Below are 19,621 nucleotides of genomic sequence, written 5' to 3'. Positions count from 1 at the left end.
CAAGCATATGAAAAAATGCTGAACTTCACTAATCATTAGAGAAATGCAAATAAAAACCACAATGAGATACCACCTCACTCCAGTCAGAATAGCTATCATCAATAAATCAACAAACAATAAGAACTGGTGAGGTTGTGGAGAAAAGGGAACCCTGATACACTGTTGGTGAAACTGCAGATTGGTGCAGCCATTATGGAAATCAGTATAGAGGTATCTGAAATAACTGAAAATCGAACTACCTTATGACCCAGCAATTCCACTCTTGGGTATCTATCCAGAGAAACCCAAGACGCTAATTTGAAAAAAATATATGCATCCCTGTTTACTGCGGTGCTATTTACAATAGCCAAGACTTGGAAACAACGGAAATGCCCATCAGTAGACGACTGGATTAAGAAACTGGTACATTTTATACAGTGGAGTATTACTCAGCTATAAAGAAGAATGAACTCTTACCATTAGCAATGATATGGATGGACCTAGAGAACATTTTGTCAAGTGAAATAAGTCAGTTGGAGAAAGACAAATACCATATGATCTCACTTATATGTGGAATCAAAAGAATTGAATAAATGAGCAAAGTAAACAGAAATAGTCTCAGAGATGTACAGGAAAAACTGAGGGTTGCTAGATGGGAGGGGTGTGGGAATGAGTGAGAAGGGGAAGAGATTAGACAGCATAAATTGGTAACTACAATATTGCCACAGGGATATGAAAGACAGTTCGGGGAATATAATTAATAATGTAAATATTTTGTAGGGTGTCAGATGGCCACATGTCTTGTTAGGGAGACCACTTCATGGATGGTGTAGAGGCTTGATGCTGAATAATATTGTATGTCAACTATAATTTAATATATATTGAGTCGTCTGGAAAGTCATGATGCATTTTTGCATTGAAAAACATAGAAAATCTGTCATGACTTTCCCGATGACCCAATATACAGTCACGGGATGTGGAGTATAGTGTGGGGAGTGGAGTCAATGGAATTGTAATAGATATGTATGATATCGCGGGGGCGGGGGGCGGTGGATTGGGGAAAGGAGTTGTCATTTTGTGAGGGGTGAAGAGTATAACTATTTCACTGTTTTGTACACCTGAACCTAGCAAAAAAAAAAAAAAGAATGCCTATACTATACTAAAAAAAAGAAAAAGAAAACAAGACCGCACATATGCACATATACTGCCTACAAGAGACTCACTTCAGGTTGAAAGACACACACAGACTGAAAGTAAAGGGATGGAAAAAGATATTTCATGAAAATGGAAATGGAAAAAAAAAGAAAAAAACTGGAGTACAAATACTTATACCAGACAAAATAGACTTTAAAACAAAGGCTATAAAAAAAGACAAAGAAGGACCCAGTAATCCTACTTCTGGGTATTGATCCAAAGAAACCCAAAACACTACTTTGAAAAGACATATGCATCTATATGTTCACTACAGCATTATTTATAATAGCCAAGATATGGAGGCAACCTGGGTGCCATCAACACATGAATGGATAAAGAAGCGGTACATACTCATATATACAATGGAATATTACTCAGTCACAAGAAAGAATGAAATCTTGCCATCTGCAACAACCTGGGTTGACCTAGAGAGTATTATGCTGAGTGGAGTAAGTCAGACAGAGAAAGACTAATGTCATATGATTTCATTTACATGTAAAATACAGAACAGGATAAATGAACAAACCAAAAGAAACAAGCTCATAGATACAGAGAATATTTTGATGGTTGCTGGATTGGGGAGCTTCAGGGATCCGTGAAGGGAGGAAGGGGATTAAAGGTACAAATTAGTAGTGACAAAATAGTCGCGGAGATATAGAATATAGCATGGGGAATAGTCAGTAGTATTATAACTATGTATGGGATCAAACGGATACTGGATTTATCAGGGTGATCACTTTGTAAGTTATAAATGTGTAATCACTGTGTTGTACACTTGAAATCAATATTATATTGTATGCCAACTGTAACTGAAAAATAGGAAAAAAAACAGTCACGGGATATAAAGTACAACATAGGAAATGTAGTCAATAATACTGTAACAACTATGTATGGTGTCAGATGGGTACTAGACTTACCAGGGTAATCACTTCGTAAAGTACATAAATGTTAATTACTATGTTATACACCTGAAACAAATATTGTATGACAATTGCAATTGGAAAATAAATTTTTTAAAAATATAATGATGCCTGAAGACATGAGGAGAGAGCCATTTCATGGAAATTATAAACTGGGACAGGAAAAACACAAAGTAGTAAGTAATGTATTTTAGTGTTACAGAAAGAGATTAAGGAAAATAGAAAACAGAGGTCTCCTTCCAGAACCATTCTTGCTTTAAAACATTTTTCAGAAACGTTGAGATGTTCATTAAGAAGAGACCCACATTCCCACCCCAGATGCAGTAATATGCATGGATTTTTGTGTCAGGTACATTTCAAGACAAAAAAAAACATGCTTGTGTTCATTCAACCCATAAATGTCACAGTTTTTGTTTTGATATCTTTTTCTCATGGGGCTGAATTATTTCAAGAGTAAACTAATGCCAAGAAATATTGACCAGAGGTGTTTCTTTGTGGCCCAAGTGCCCAGCACAAGGATCTACGCTCACTAGCCTAGGATCTGCTCTCACTAGCCTAGGAAGCACTGCTAGCAGCCTCCCTTCAGAGCCAAAAGTGAGATGCAAACCACCCTCCCAAAGCCAAAAACAGAGTGGCCACAAGCAGGGTCTAGCCACTGGGCCATGATAAGGGGTTTGAAAGTTGTTTTTTAACAAAGCATCAACAATCATTTCATTGGTGCCTTTCAAAATCAAGGGATATACACATAGAGGATGGCTTTGGGCAACTCCCAGCAGACACTAAGCTGGCTGGGAGGAAGGAGAGGAATCTTGAAACCAGACACCGCCTGTCAGCTGTCTGGCTTACCTCTAGCAGTTTTCAGTTCCCAAAACAGAAATGAAGGACCTCTTCAAAGCAGATGCAACAGTGAAATGGTCACATTCTAAAGAAATAAGGCATGGCAACAGCCACGCCCACAAATCATCTCTTCTGGAGTACAGAGGACAGGCCAAAGGGCCTTTCCTGGGGTACAGGTGAAGTGGCTTGCCTCGTCAAAGTCTTAATCCCCAAAAGCCCCTTGTGGGGTGCATCTAACAGACAAAGGCAATCCAACTGGACTCACACACACACCTCCTCTCTCAGGACAGAAACAGCCTCCAACGTCTAAGTTGACAGGGCAGTGGGGTAGCCAACAGATTTTCTGAGAAAAGTCCCCATGCCAGAGCCCTTGCCGCCCTGCCTCACCCTTCAATGAAGAAACTCAAGTCAAAGCAAAAACAGCCCATCCACCTAAACCTCACCAACAGACCGGTTTCCTATCTTCCCTTGTGAACAGATCTCATATTTTCTAAGGAGAGGTCTCACATTTCCTGAGTTTTTTATACAATCTACTCCCTTCCCTGCACCCCCCAAACCATATATGTATCTCCATATCAGGCATTCCCCAGAATAGCAGCCTCAGAGGAAGACTCAAGGCAAACACCCACCTTTCACATCTTACAAGCTCTCACAATGGAAGAGCTCAAGCCCCATCCCCTTGTGTGAGTCAAGATGAAATCAAGGAGCTCAGAGGTGAAGGGTCTTTACCTAGTCACACAGGTGGGTCAAGTCCCAGGAGACACAGAACTGGCCTCTTGACTCCCCCACCATGACACTTACTCTGCTATTGCCATTGGCTCATCACAGTGCCCACCTTGTGAGATAGAGCAATTGCCATTGGCATTATAAACATCCTGATGACCTACATGTCCTACCACATAGCACTGAGCCTTGGGGCCTCAATATGCCCATCAAAGAGCAAGGCAGGCTCACTTTAAGAAACAGCCTGTACATCCAGGATTCTGAGCTCTAGCACAAGGGTTCTGTTCTCTGCCTTTTTTGACCTACTGTTTGGACACTTAATTAATTATGAAGAGAAGAAATCAAACAGATAAAAGATACTCAGGCATCTTGGTCGTTCATTTCCAGGTAATAATAATAACAACAAAGCTAATGTTTATTTAACATTTACTCAAAGCCCAGCCTGGCACTTTACATATGTTATCTCATTTAACCCACACAGCAACCTTGAGTGGATATTATTAGTATTCTCAGCTGACAGATGAGGAAACCAGAGTCCAGGAAATTAGGTAACTTGTCTAGGGTGACACAGCTATTAAGACACAAAATCTAGGATTTGAACTCTATTCCATCCTACAAACAGATCCACACAGCAGTAAAAAACAAATGGTTATAATAATAAGGCAGAAGGCCGGCCCATGGCACGTTGGTTAAGAGCTGGCTTGGGACGCCAGCTCTGAGCAGCAAGGCCCGGGTTCAGATCCCACATGAGGTCCAGTGACACTGCCCTCTACAGCTAAAATGGTGAACAACAGCTCAGCCTGGAGCTGGGCTGCCATGAGTTGCCAGCGATGGCGTAGGCTGCAGCCCGTGCGGCAGCCCATCCACAACTAGACTGAAGAACAAAAGGACAGCAACTTGTCTGTTCCCCTTCCCCCGATTCCTCAGCACTGTTCCCCTCTCCCAATTCCCCAATAAAATCTTTAAAAAAAAAAAAAAAAAGAAGACGAAGAAGAAATAAGACACAGCTAAAGTACCAAAATTGAATATGCTTTGTTCTTGGGAATTCCTTTGAAAACTAAGGTGTATTTTTGTCTTAATATTATCTTCAAATCTAGACTTTATTATTCCATTTAGAAATAGCAACAAGTAATTCACAAATAAGCAGATTTTTTTCAGACCCGTTAGGTCATTTCCTAAATGAACACTCCACAGGCAGAGATGAACCTGGATGCTGTGGAATCACACTGGCAGAGGACAGTCCTGGCACAGTGGGAGGCCACAGCCAGGACTTCTCAGGAGGCACAGCAGAATTAGTCCCAGGCTGGTGAAGCAGCAATGTTGTTGAAGATTCATTATGTTCCAAGTTTTCTAGCACATACTGTCAGAAAATAAAAGGAACCCAAGTTGCTATTTCTCTGAAAATCTAAAATTTAATAAGGGAAACAGGGCAAACATCAATAAGTTTGTGCTGTTATAATAAAATGTGAAGACTGGTTTTCATAAGCCAAAGATAAAAATTGTTATCAGTATTTTATTGACCTCTATTAATATTTAACATTAAATATAAACCCAATTCTCTATTTCTATGAGAAACTCTATGAGAGCTGTTTCTATGTGCTGAATCCATGGTACTATGAGGTACAAATGCTAAATGCCAGGAAGAGAGCAGAAAAGTCGCCATGTCATGTAAGGTGGAAAGAAGCTGAAGCATGCCAAAATCCATGCTTGAACTCATTCAACCATGCAGTCTACTGGCAGGTTGTTATGAGCACCCACTAAGTGCCAGACAGAATTCCAAGCACTGGGGGACATCAGCAAGCAAAACAAGGGTGGAGAGTTGAACAATAAACCTCCTCAACAGGTAAATGAAGCAGTTTGCTCAGAAGTAATAAGTGTCGTGTAGAAATGCCAAGAGTAGAGCAGGGCAGGGGACAGCCAGTGCAGGGTGGATGGAAGCAGTTCTGGAGAAAGCTCCCTGAGAAGGCAGTATCTGAGTCAAGGCTGGAAAAAAAGGCAACGGGGTAGGCACATGGGCACAGATGTTTGAGGAACAGCATTCCAGGGAGAGGTTCAGAAACAAGGAGCAGGGTGGCTAGACAGAGTGAATAAGGCAAAAGTATCAGGAGACAAGGTCAGAGGGCACTGGCATCCCACAGCTTATAGGCAATTGTAAGCACTTGGATTTTACTCAAGAGAAATGGGGAGCTACTGAAAGAGTCATACATTTATTCAACAAGGGCTTACCAGATGCTAAACATGCCAAAGCCCTGTGCCAGGTGCTGAAGACATGGGACGAGGAAGAAGGTCGAGAAGAGGCAAAAACTAGACTCTTCAACGTTCGGTGGTAGCTAATTCAGTAGACTAAGTAATCCAGAGTACACTCCAAGCCGCATGTGGGAACCTGGAAATAAGCATTCCATGGACTCAAAGGACACCTCTCCTTTACATAGATACTGAACATTTACCACGATAATGCCAAAGATATAGACGATCCTAAAGTTGTCTAAATCAGCAGTGAAAAATCAAATTAAGTTCAAAATAATTTTAGTCTTGATGATACCTCCTTGGATTCTAAATATTTAAATGTATCAATGTCATTATGCTAGCATTATGGTAACTACAATAGTTTAAAAATCATAACACCCTATTTCCCGATATGTCTGAAGGGCAATGTGTACTATTCATTGATATCTAGACACACATTTGTCATTTGGTAAACTGAGCCAAAAATAAACATCTATGCTTGGAGGTTTTTCCCCTCCATTAAATTACACAGACTATATCTTTACTAATTCCTCTGTAATTCCCCAATAATACTAGTTATTTTGTACTTACAATAATTTTAATGCAATACATATGTGTGTATACATTCATACATATATGAGTTGTGATCACAAAATATGATGTTTAAATAAAAAAATTTATTACAGTAAAAAACACATTGCAATTAATCCCCTCAAAATACTCCCCTCACTTCAAACACACTTATCCCATCATTCTTGCCACTTTCTAAAGCAGTTCTGGAAGTCCTCTTTTGTGAGTGTCTTTATTTGCGCTGTCATGGCTGCCTAGATGTCCTTAAACATTTTGAATTTGGGGAAGAGCCATAAGTTGCATGGTGCCAAATCCAGCAAAGAAGGTGGATGAGGACACACCGTAATGTTTTTATTTGACAGAAATTGCCATAACAGAAGCAATGTGTAACACAGAGCATTGTCATGATGGACGATGAAACCATTTGCCCATTTTTCAGGCCACTTTCTATGCATATTGTTTCTTAAACACTCTAATAAGCCTTTATAATATTCAGAGTTCACCATAGTGTTCCTGGGTACAAACTCAGCTTGCACAATTCCATCAAGGTCAAAAAACACAATTAACATCACCCTGATGTTACTCGTAGATCTTTATTGATGCGCTTTTTTCACACAAGGAGAACTGGGTGATTTCCACTGAAAACTCTGAACCTTGGTCTCAGGATCATAACCATAGACCCAAGTTTCATCTCCCATGGTAACATGTCTTAAAAAGCTGGAATCTGAAGTGGCATGATTGTGCAACTCCAACAAAATTGACAAACGCTGTTGCTTTTGTTTGACAGTCAAAATGTATGGAAAAAATTTCATAGTCACTCGCCTCATGTTCAAATCTGTTGCTAAAATGCTTTGAATGGAACCATAAGAGATGATCCTCAGAAATTTCCCTAATAGTCAATCACCTGTTAATCGAATCATTTCGCTTACTCTTTCAACATTCTTTTGGGTTTTTGATGTTGAAGGACGTCTGATCTCTGCTTGTCTTCAATCGATTCACAACCATTACAAAATCGCTCAGACCACTTGTAAACCATTTACATGGTCACTAAAGCATCACCATAAACTAATTTTAACATTTTGTGTGTTTCTTTAGCACTTTTTTGCAGTTTGAAACAAAATTTCATGTTAATGCATTGTTCGTGATCCATGATTCATGGCACACTTTAAAACCTTCTCTCGACCATAGCTCACACCCGACTGACTGCACCAAACAAGTTGAAACTTGTCACACACTGCTACTAAGGTTTGACACCCCTCTTCCCAAAGATCCCTGCCTTTCTGTTGGATGGCACTCGGCAGTAGTATTCACAATATTTTTTTAATCACACCTTGGAATAGGCATACATATATATGAAAATACAATACATACATGTATTTACATACATATAGATATACTGAGTTGTGATATTAAAAATCTATATATACATATACATATCACATGTATAACTTTGTTAAAGTTTCTAAAAACAATTTTAGCCTGACTATGTCAACTATACTCTATCTTCTCTTCTATTGCAGATCACTTTTAAGTGCTGGTGGTTACCTACTAAAATGATTTAATGACCTGCCAAGAAGTTGTGACCTGCAGTTATAAAACACTCTTCTAGGCCTTAAATAATGAAGGCACTTAATTAATAACTTAATGAATGACTAACCCCACATTTGTCACATCAGCTGTCTCCCCCTTTGTCTATCTACCCTCCCAGCCTGCAGAGCACTCTACTAGTGAAACTTGAGGGTTTCCTGAAGGAATGATCCTTCACAGATTAGCCCTGCAAGACTCATGGACTAACCAGAAAGCAGAAAGGAGCTAACTGTTCTCTGCTGGAGCTAAATAGAACTCACCCCAACTGCACTATCTGTGCATGAACTTTTCAAATAAAGTCTGAGATTCAGTATTCTGAAATAACAGTGAAAGCACATTCTACTGCTAAAGCATCTTTGCCTTTTCCTTTCGTTGCTTTGGTAAACTTGTAAGTGGTCATTAAAATAGGCTCAGTATAAGCACTACTTTGCACTGTAAAGCAGAACAGATTGAGACTCAGCAGGTCTGCAGTGAGCCCCAAGATTCTGCATTTCCAACAAGATCCCAGGGGATGCCAACTGTGTAGCAAAGTGCTAGACAGCCCTGGGTGATTTGTAGATCAAAATACCCTGCCTTAGTCTCCCTAATAATGTGTGTTCAAATACAGAGCAGACTCTTCAGCAGAAAGCACCTGCTATGAAGGCAGATATTTAGGTGACATCCACAGGCATGTTAACATGGGCTTCAGCTGGTGGCAGCCCATCAATGGTGGTGATGGAGAGGGCCATCTGGGAAGAGCAGAGGACAGCACCCAGTGAGAGAGTAAAAGAACTCAGAGAGGACTTGGAAAACAGGACAAAGCCTACTGCAGAAACATAAACTGTCCAAGGATGAAAAGAGAACATCAATATGGAAATAACTCATATACTACAAACTTGGGTAGACTAAAAATGAGCCATGTTATGCCAAATGGGCTCATGAGGGCTCCAGTGGGCTGGAAAACATATATTAATGATGAAACCATCATTCAAGAAAATGTCCATCTATCCTACTTTATTTGAAAGGAACAGAGATTCTCCAAATATCCCCATGTTAATTGGTCATTTTAACTGAAAATAGATACATGCTTACACTACCTCATTAGAGGTCAAGTTCAGAACACAACATTTGATTGTAAAAACTGCTATTACCCAATTGCTTATATTCCATTAAGTCACAGATTTTTGTTGTTGTTGTTGTTTTAATTACCACATTCTTCCTCATTTTACACCACTCTTAGAAAATATTTCCCAGCATTCTCTCCATGAAATCATCAAAAAATAACGATTGGAGTTGAAATTCTACCCATTTAGAGGCCAATATTAACCAACTAAAGTTTGGATATGCCATTCTGCATGCTACTGAATTAACAAGGGTAAAAAATAAAATTCCAGAAAAGGCAAAACCTTCATTAGTACAGCCTTCTCTTATTTGAAGTCATGCAGTCTTTCTTCATTCTTGTGGGTATCATTAAACTAAGAAGCATAGAACACTGTAAACTGATTTGCTAGTTTCCATACTTACTGCCAGATTTCCACTTCTACGAAACCAATTTCAATCAAAAAAAGAAAAAAGAAAAAGTAAAACTAATCTCCTAGTTCTTCTCATGGTCCCATTTATCCAAAATGTGGGGTAAAATGTAGGAAAAAGGGAAGGCAATCCTTGGCAAATAATACAAATGTTAATTTGTTGTCTTTACTTTTTAAATCACTACATTGTCTCAGAATTATTTCCTCCTCTGAGTTCTGGAAAGTTTTTAAAATGTAGACATTGCCAAATAATGACCTTATTATAAGCCAAAGTTTAGTTATTTTAAGGAATTTACTACCTTTTAGTTGAAGTTCTCATGAAAATCCTTCCAAACCACTAACTTTGTTAAGAATTTTTACAGGTTTACAATATAATACTGCATAGCTTCTAAACATTTTAAGATTTTACTTTGTGCATTACTTTAGCCTTTAAGAAATCAGTGTAACCTAAAATTAATGACATAGGTAAGAGAAAGGAAAGCAAAAAGGGGGAAAGCATGAAGTGACTTCAGCATAGCAACACTGCGTTACAGGGGGAAATCAAGCTACAAGTATGGTATGTGGTATGCTTCAGCTGTTAAATACTAGACAGAAGAGTAATTTTGAAAGCATAACATTTTGTATCCACTGACTTGTTAAAATATCTCTTTTCCTAGGTGTCTTCAACAGTAAACTCAGATATGTATATAGAGACCAATAAGCACTATGTTTTCAGGTGCTCAGATGAAATTAAGTCCCACCAAGCCACAATTCAAACAGCTGGAAAATTCAAATAACTGGAATTTTTGTGAGAAGGAAAATAATTACAACCACAAGACCTTAACACATAATATGATTGGCCAACTTCCCAATTACAATGGCTGCCAGGAACAGGAAGGAAAGGAAAGGAGAAGGGTCAAGCCAAGAGGAGAAAGCAAGAAGAAGGGGACCAAATGGGAGAGGAGGATGAAGGAAGAAACTGAGAAACAGGAAAAAGAATGAACTAAGAAGAAAGGCAAAGTGTCAGCACTGTCTGCAATGCATCAACAGAGATATAAAATATTCTACCATGTGATAATGAAAATGAAGGACATCAGTGTAACACTGGTCTTAGTTACCATAAGAGGAAAATGTCTCTCCACGCACATCTTGAAAAGTACAAGAAGAAAAACAGCTCAATGAAAGAATGCACTGGTTTTCACATTACTTAAATCAAAGCTCAGAAAGAACAGTTAATGACTCACAATCTGTGTTAGTTCTTATCACAAGGCAAGCTGTTACTATGGGCCCCAGGAAAGCCGCTGGACAATGCTTACATGTGGATGGTCTCCACTATGCCTGTCCCAGTGAGGTTCCACTACCTCGGACTTCAACCTCCTAGGGAAGCGAAGGACGAGAATGAACAAATGAAGAAGCTGAGCTGCTTACTGCATCAGAAGTGAGGTTTGTTCATCTCAAGCTATATGGCAGTAGGAGCTACATCTGAGCGAAAACAGACAGCTCCTCTCGAGCAGGAACACGTGTACAGGTTGTTTTTAGAAAGTGAATTATCATGCATAGGCTTTCCCCCTGGAAAACTTCACAATCCTGATAAAACTGTCCTCATTCTCAAATCCCACCACAACATATGACAGGTAGAGTTGGTGCTGCTGGTTTCAAAATAAATAAGACAGACCACTCTTCTGATAACTGTTAATGCCACAGGCCTGTGCATACATCTCTCTCTCTCTCTCTCTCTCTCTCTCTCTCTCTCTCTCTCTCTCTCTCTCTCTAAGAACTGGAAGTAGAGTTTTCAAAAATACCAAACATTTCTCTGATAATTTAAAAGTGTATGACTCTACATGATCTCATGCATAAAATGTTTCTAATACATTTAATTATTTGGCCCTTTCAAGTAAAAGTACATTTTGCAAATATAGGTATAACTGAAGACTGCTATAAAATTTTATGTTATCTTCATAATTCAGAGTTGTAGTTTGAGAATATATTTACCAACCTCCCTCTTGCCACAGATACCCTGTTGATTATAGCCAAGACCTAGGCCAGAACTCAGAAAATGATGTTATTACAGGAAGAGGTTCCAAGTAAAAGTGGATCTGTCATTTGGTTAACAGAAAAGGTTTTCAATCTCACTGGAACATAAAAATTGTAACTTTTAGTATTGCTCTTACTCAGAAACGTGTTCATTTCAATTCTACACCAAGTCAGTGACATACCACCTTGTAAGGTTGTGATCAAAACTGAAGCTAACACCCTGAAGGCAACTCCAGGGGGTGGAGTGGGAAGAGGACTCCAGGGATGTGACCAGGAGTCCAGCCAGGAGTTCGGGCTGGGCTTGCCCTTCTCTCCATGTAAAAACTATCACTAGCTATCACCCCAATATGAACACCACTTCAGCAGCTTTTCATTGATCTAAGATGACAATTTTGCCAATTAAAAAACAACTCATTCTCAGCCATGCTCAGTAGAAGCCAGACATCAGAGACTCTCAGGATTCTCCCTACCTCTGGACCCAGTAGCATCATGCCACAAAGAAAAGAAAAAGCAAAACCCTAAGATTGGTGCCTTCCCCCGTTTGTGACATGCACTTGTCTCCAAAACTATTCCTGCAGACATCAGTATTGAGTCTGAGATAACAGGCTTTGTGAAGGAAGAATAAAGCATATTCCTGCCCTCAAGCAGTCCGCAGTCTACTCATGAAAATCAAGCCAGGTAGCAGAATGACTTAACTATTTGTAGCAAAATAGTGTTTTGTGTTTCTGGGTCCAAAAAGAAAGGTAGGGTGAGATCTGGATAACTACTACTCACTGCACAACTTACAGAACAACTACAGCAAAAGTGCCTGGTGTTCTTATTAAAACACACAGTCCTGGGCACCATCTCAGCTCCCCTGAATCAGAATCTCTTGGAGAGGGGTCTAGATGTCTGCATGTTTAACAAGCTCCCCCAAATAATTCTCAAACATACCAACATTTGAAAAACAGAGGTCTAAACCCAAATTAAACTGACCTATGTGAGGGAGTGTGAAAGGGGCTTCATGTGTAGAGACTGCAGGAGAAGAGCTGGAAGAGATGGAGACAGACGAGCAGGCCGAGAAGGCTCCATGGAGATGGAGCTCAAAGCAGCTGAGCAAAGGTTCCCCAGGACTAGCACTGGGGGGCCCACCCCTACCTGCAATGACTTCAGCAAATCCTGACTGAGCACCAAGCAAGCTCTTCATTCATGAGTAGACCAATAACAAGGAAGCAGGTGTGGTGGGTGAGTCACAAGTCCTGCGGTACACATTCCATCCCCAAATGACTGATATAAGCTATCTTACCTTTCTGGGTGAGTCAGAGCTCCAATGAGGTTTAATTGCTCTAGTGTTACTGAGTGCCATGGAACAATTCATTTCTGTTACACATTTCAACAAGATGAGCCCAGAAACACCTCTCTCAGTGACTGCTGCACCTCATCCATCTGTGCTGCAAATGGAGGACAGCGTTCCAGGCACAGGAGCTGGAAAGGGCATGGTCTGTTGGGTGTCACTAGAGAAATGTGGTGAAATGGGAAGCAGTGGGAGAGGGGCTGGAAACAAACAACCAGGCAAGGACACTGTGACCTGTGGACACACAGGCAAGCCCAGCCTTTATCTTTTGAAGGAAAGCACTGACAGGTCAGCTGTGCAGGCCAGGTAACTGGAGTGGTGGTTCTCAGAGGGAAGTCACAGACCAGGAGTATCAGCATCCCTTGGGAACATGTGAGAAATTCAAAGTCTGAGGCTCCACTCCACACCTACCAAATCAGAAACTCTGCATTTTAATGAGCCCTCCAAGTGGTTCAGACACCACACAATGATGTCTGAGACCCTAGGCTCTAAAGCACAGGGAAGGACATATAAGGATGGGAGAGAAAAATCAGAGATCGAAGGCAAAGCAATCGGTCCAGAGGCTATTGCAAAAGTCCATGCAAGAAACACTATTATTGAAGGCAGTAACTACATGCAAGAATGATAAAAGTCATGCAAAAAAATTCTCAGAAGTAAAATCTCAGGACGTGGTGATATGGAGATCAGATATGCAGAGAGGAAGGGAAAGAGCCAGAATAAGTCCAGGTCCCTGGTTTAGGTAACCAGCTTTAAATCAGGTAAAAGAAAACAGAGCTTTTATATCATTTTCAGATAAATTTACCAACATCTGCCTCCACCTTGAAACACTCAAGTCTGTTTATAAGCCACCTCAGAATCTTCCAGACTCAGGAACATTGTATTTTAAATGTTTTTCTAAAAGAGCCCAGTTGTGAAATACACCCAATGTGCTTTCTTAAGATGCATTCTTCAACTACATTTTTCAGCAATGCATCTTGGAAAGCTTTATAAACAAAAATCAATCCAGATTCAAAGACTTGGAAAAAAGTGAAAGGCTACAGAAAAATTACTTCACACAATCTAAAACACAGCCATTTGCAGAAAAAAGCATTATACAATTCTCAGCACCCACCATCACTTTGAATAAAGGAAACACAGTATAGTATCTAATATAAAACACATGTTAAAGACTTCTCTGCCTAAGAATATTATTTATCTAAGTTATTGGGCTTGGAATATTTATGAAAAAAGTCTATTCTTAATTACCTACATTCATAAAGGGCATTGTATAATTGAATAACAAATACGTCAAAAAAATCATTAATTTCTGGTTTTATAAAATGTCTTTATAGTTATTGTGAAATATGGGTATGTTTAATGTTCTGGATATTCCCTTTTAAAAAGCAGCAAGGTGCACTCTGAGGATGTGACCCAGGACAGCTGGGAAGCCATCCAACGTCTCCAGGCCCCATACTTCTCTCAGCAGTTTAATGCAAAGTAGCCATCCTCATAGTCTGTACAGGACCATTAACAGCCACTTTCGTCCCCATTCTTTCAAATGGCATCCAACCGACCAACAGCAATGTGGGGCCTAGAAGAGAAAGAGTGGGGTCCAATCTGCCACAGGAGAAACAGGGGTCATGCACCCCTCCCTGATTCCATAACAGCACACCACAGAACCCCTCCTACACCATCCTGCACTCAACAACCATCTTACAGACTTACTCCAGGGTTATATTACAGTTTCCCCAAAAATTCTAAAGTCTGCACTTTAGTAAATGAAATAAGATTACTAATACAGGAGAAACTGAAGTTCAGCTGTAACTCAGTAATGATCTTCAGACAGACAGGTGGTGTAGTCAGACAGACATGGGTTCTCACTTACAATCATAACAAACAGTTAGACTAGGCCAGTCATGTTTTAAGCACTTTATACTCTTAACTGAAAATCCTTATAAGAACTCGATGAGAAGTTTCTGATCAAGACAGCGGAGTAAGTAGAATGCTGCGTTTTGCCTCCTCCCATGACCATCTCAAAATTGCAACTAAACTACAGAACAACCATCATTGAGAACCACCTGAAATTTGGCTGAACAGAAGTCCTATAAGGATATAAAGAAGCCATGGCCAGATTGGTAGGAGGGGCAGAGATGCAAAACAGGTGGCAGTTAAAAATCAGGAGGTATATCTCGGTTGCAGATGTCCCCCGAGGAGTGAGGGGTCCCAGCCTCACATCAGGCTCCCCCAGCCCAGGGTTCCAGTGCCAGGAGGAGAAGTCCCCATCACGTCTGGCTGTGAAAACCAGCGGAGACTGGGACTAAGTGAGGGGAAGGACTGCTGGAGTCCCAGGCATTTCTCTTAAAGGGACCCTGCCCATACTTACTCACTGACGAACTCACTTGCTCTGAGCTCCAGTGCTGCGGCAACAACTCAAAAGGTGCCAGAGACATACGGGGAGGAACTAAATTGTCTTGCTTCAAGAGAGGCCGCTTTCTCCCACACAGAATTGCTGGCAGAAGCCATTGTTCCATTGTTGAGCCCACCCACAACCCAGCGTGCACATGCAGGCAGGCTCCATATCTGAGTCTCTATTAACCTGGCTAACACAGCTCTCCCCACCCTGATGATTCCCTGAGAACTCGCCCCACCCAAGCTGCTTCTAGTAGCTTCTCTGTACAAACGGCCTTTCTTGACTCATGCTTTCAACTTTCCTAAAAACTCTCAAAAGTTCACAGTCCTCAAGCAACCAGAATCTAACCTCCATGTGCCCCATGCCACTTGCTGAGTAGCCTAGAGCCTGGCACTAGCAGCAGCCAGTCTCAGTTCACACCTTGGCCTCTCCCAGGCACCTCCAAACCCAGCAAAAGTGGCAGCCATCTGCAGACCACTTTGTAGCTCATACCAAGTAGCCCCTGGCAGGGCACAGGCAGCAGCTAAACTTGGCCTGCAACAGAGGCCCTCCCAAGATACCCCAGAACCAACACACGTGGTGTCCAACTTCAAAGCACCACCCAACCACCTCCACAAATGACACAACCCAAAGGCAGACTCAGAAGACACCAGAGCTCTACTAAAGCAAATCCTGTTCCACAGGGTCAATCCTCACAACCAATCAGCCTGACAGTCCATCACACCCACTGAAGTGCAACAGCAATAAAAGCTCAACTAAAACAGGAAGGCACACACAACCCACACAATGGACACACCTGGAACACCCAGGGTAGGTGACCAGGGAGACTGTACCACTAGGCCCCACATCACAAGACCACTCTACAAGACCATGAGACATAGCATCCCTACCAAGTACACAGAAACAAACACAGGGAGGCAGCCAAAATGAAGAGACAAAGAAACATGTCCCAAATTAAAGAAAAAAACAAAGCTCCAGAAAAAGAACTAAACAAAGTGAAGACAATCTACCAGATGCAGTGTTCAAAACACTAGTTATAAGGATGCTCAATGATCTCTGTGAAAACTTCAACAAAGAGATAAGAAACATAAAAATGGCGATAGAAAACATAAAAAAGAACCAGTCAGACATAAAAAAATACAATAACTGAAATAAAGAATACATTAGGGGACTTCCAGTAAGATGGTGGAATAGACAGATGCTGTGGGATCACACCAAAATTACAAATAATTTATACAACATTCAACCTCGGAAGTCTCCTGAACACTAGAAGAACAGAACCTCTAAACGAAGGACTTAAAGAGGAGGCCATGTCAAGTCTGGTAGGAGGGGCAGAGGTGAGAGAGAGCAAACCCCATGAGGGACACCTAAGCGGTGGACAGGCTTCTCCGGTTGGGGGAGAGACCCTCTGGCCCCACACCGAGCTCACCAGCCCAGAATTACTTTGCCGGGAAGAGGAGTACTATGATAGCTGGCAGCAGAAATTAGTAAGGACTCTCTTTGCTCAACTCAGTGAGGTTGAGGACGGCTAGAGAACCAGCGGAGCCGGCAAACCAACTCGCTCACTGGTGAGCACTCACCCGGTCCCTGGTGGAGGGAGTAGTTGTGTGAGTGGGGCACAGGAGCCTGTGGGGAAGGACTGAACTGAGCGCCATTGGTGCATGAGCTGGAGGTTTTGGGACCATTGTTCCCCTGGTGTGGAGCTTGCACATAAATACTGCACAGGAGGGTGCCATTTTTTCAGGGTTGGGCCCTCTCACAAAGGGTCAGGTCCGGGACCGCATTGGTCTGGTGGAATTGGTGCAGGAGTGCTTGTGTGCATGCGAGCGCATGCTGCCTTGGATCCCGACCCTCCCCACTGCTTGTGCTGTGTAGCCAGGGAAACGCCCTGAGCCCTGAGCGCATGAGCGCTCAGGCTCCAACAGGCTGCTCATTGAGACGCAGGAGTGGGTGAGCCGCCTTGGGTCCCCACTCTCCGCACTGTGCGTGCAGTTCCCAGGCTGGCAATTGGCTGTCGGGCTGCTCTGCCTGATGTGCGAGTGGCTGATTGGGACAGGCTGAGACTGGGAGTTTTCCTGGGAGTGTTGAGCTGGGAGCTATGCACCGGCGTGATCCGGCTGGGACAGTCATGGTGGGTTTGTGCGGGCTGGTTGCCGGTGCAGGAGTGCACGCTGCTCTGACTTGGTGGGGGCCACTGACCACACCCTGTGGTGCCTTGGGGTCCTGCCCCGCTCACCTAGAACTGTGTTGCTGGGACAACCCTGAAATCCTGGTGCCTGGCCCCCACCTCCGCAGGCCACGGAGGGTTTTTTGCAGCAGCAGACAACCCACAGCAACCTGTGAGGAGTTTTGGTGGTGAAGACGGTTCCAGAGCACACAGCAGTGAATTGCAGGAAGCTCGCTGCAAACCTCAGAGAGAGGCTGGAACATGATGTGTTGAGCATTTCCCCACAACATAGCTGGTGCTGAGTCGCCCAGACACTCTCTATTGCTGAGCAAGTGGTCTGTAGATTAAAGCAAGCGAAGAACCTTTTTTTCTTTTTAATCTCGCTTTCCCTTTTTTTCTTCTTTTTTCTTCCCCCTTTTTTTCTTCATTATTATTTTTCTTTACTTTTCTTTCTCTTTCATCTTTTTGTTCCTTTTGTTTCTTTTCTTTCATCTGTTTTGTTTTTGTTGTTGTTTCTCAGACTTGTTTATCTAGATATTGCTTTGGTCACTGTTTTTCTGTCTTGTTCTCCTGTTTTTGTGTTTGTGTTTGTGTCTCTTCTATATACTTTTGTTTCTTCTGTCGAATCATTGCTTATCAAGTTTCTGTGGGAGTGTATTTTTTTGGTGTTGTTGGGTTGCCTTGCTTTGTTTTTGTTTTATGAAGTGGACATGCACCTGACACTGGTCCAGGAGCTGAGACTACACTAAATTTCAAGAAANCTGGGACAGTCATGGTGGGTTTGTGCGGGCTGGTTGCCGGTGCAGGAGTGCACGCTGCTCTGACTTGGTGGGTGCCACTGACCACGCCCTGTGGTGCCTTGGGGTCCTGCCCCGCTCACCTAGAACTGTGTTGCTGGGACAACCCTGAAATCCTGGTGCCTGGCCCCCACCTCCGCAGACCACGGAGGGTTTTTTGCAGCAGCAGACAACCCACAGCAACCTGTGAGGATTTTTGGTGGTGAAGACGGTTCCAGAGCACACATCAGTGAATTGCAGGAAGCTCACTGCAAACCTCAGAGAGAGGCCGGAGCATGATGTGTTGAGCATTTCCCCACAACATAGCTGGTGCTGAGTCGCCCAGACACTCTCTATTGCTGAGCAAGTGGTCTATAGATTAAAGCAAGCGAAGAACCTTTTTTTCTTTTTAATCTCGCTTTCCTTTTTTTTCCTTCTTTTTTTCTTCCCCCTTTTTTTCTTCATTATTATTTTTTTTTACTTTTCTTTCTCTTTCATCTTTTTGTTCCTTTTGCTTTTTTTCTTTCATCTGTTTTGTTTTTGTTGTTGTTTCTCAGACTTGTTTATCTGGATATTGCTTTGGTCACTGTTTTTCTGTCTTGTTCTCCTGTTTTTGTGTTTGTGTTTGTGTCTCTTCTATATACTTTTGTTACTTCTGTCGAATCATTGCTTATCAAGTTTCTGTGGGAGTGTATTTGTTTTTTAGTGTTGTTGGGTTGCCTTGCTTTGTTTTTGTTTTATGAAGTGGACATGCACCTGACACTGGTCCAGGAGCTGAGACTACACTAAATTTCAAGAAACTACTAACTACAGCCTTTACGTACCTATAACACCACCTCATTCACCTACAGCTGCATTGCCAGGGGCAATCGGGGTGCCAGGGTGACTGGCCCCACCCCTATAAACTGTGGAAAAGGTTTGGTACAACAGAAGGTGGTATGCAGAACCCTGGAGTCATCTTCGTAGTGTTCAGTGACCACAAACCTGCACAACAGCCACTCGGGGGCAGCTTTTGTGAATCTGTGAGCATGAGGTGGAGCGCCCTTGGGACACTATACAAGAGGGTCACAGGACAGGTATTGCTATAAGACCTGAATCTGCATTAACGTCTTAAAAACCATCAATCACATTGCAGAACTCACTTGAACTTCATCCTGCCAAGCTAGTGCCACATAGCAGAGGCACCCTCAACACTGGGTCAAATAGCCAGACACATGCCCCTAAAGAGCCTCTTTCAATAGGTGGGTCTTACTGGCATTTGACAGGTGGCAACAGGCCTAGGGGGCCCTGGGCCTTTTCCTAAACTGCCTCAGGACCCATATAGAAGGCAGCCAGCTTCAGTTCACACAGAGACCATCCCCACATTACCCCAGGTCCAGCATGGGCGGCACCCAACTGC

The 19,621-nt window shown here is 42.2% G+C and overlaps 1 protein-coding gene across 18 annotated transcripts in view; it reads right to left on the bottom strand.

Annotated features, from left to right (window-relative positions):
- LDLRAD4 (low density lipoprotein receptor class A domain containing 4) overlaps nucleotides 1-19,621 on the bottom strand; it is a 578,686-nt gene that overhangs the window by 510,481 nt on the left and 48,584 nt on the right. Inside the window, exon 1 of one of the 18 annotated variants that reach the window (XM_019668241.1) lies at nucleotides 14,344-14,362. The exons of 16 other annotated variants lie outside the window; for them this stretch is intronic. The gene's annotated coding sequence lies outside the window, so the exon portion shown is untranslated. Of the gene's footprint in view, nucleotides 1-5,879; nucleotides 5,899-14,343; nucleotides 14,363-19,621 lie in introns of those variants that run through there. One more of the 18 variants, XM_019668236.1, reaches the window with a different exon arrangement.

This window comes from Hipposideros armiger, unplaced genomic scaffold (assembly GCF_001890085.2).
Source record: "Hipposideros armiger isolate ML-2016 unplaced genomic scaffold, ASM189008v1 scaffold_522, whole genome shotgun sequence".
NCBI classification, from domain to species: domain Eukaryota; kingdom Metazoa; phylum Chordata; class Mammalia; order Chiroptera; family Hipposideridae; genus Hipposideros; species Hipposideros armiger.
The sequence above is the reverse complement of the archived record's forward strand: the minus strand, read 5'-3'. Positions and strand labels throughout refer to the sequence as shown.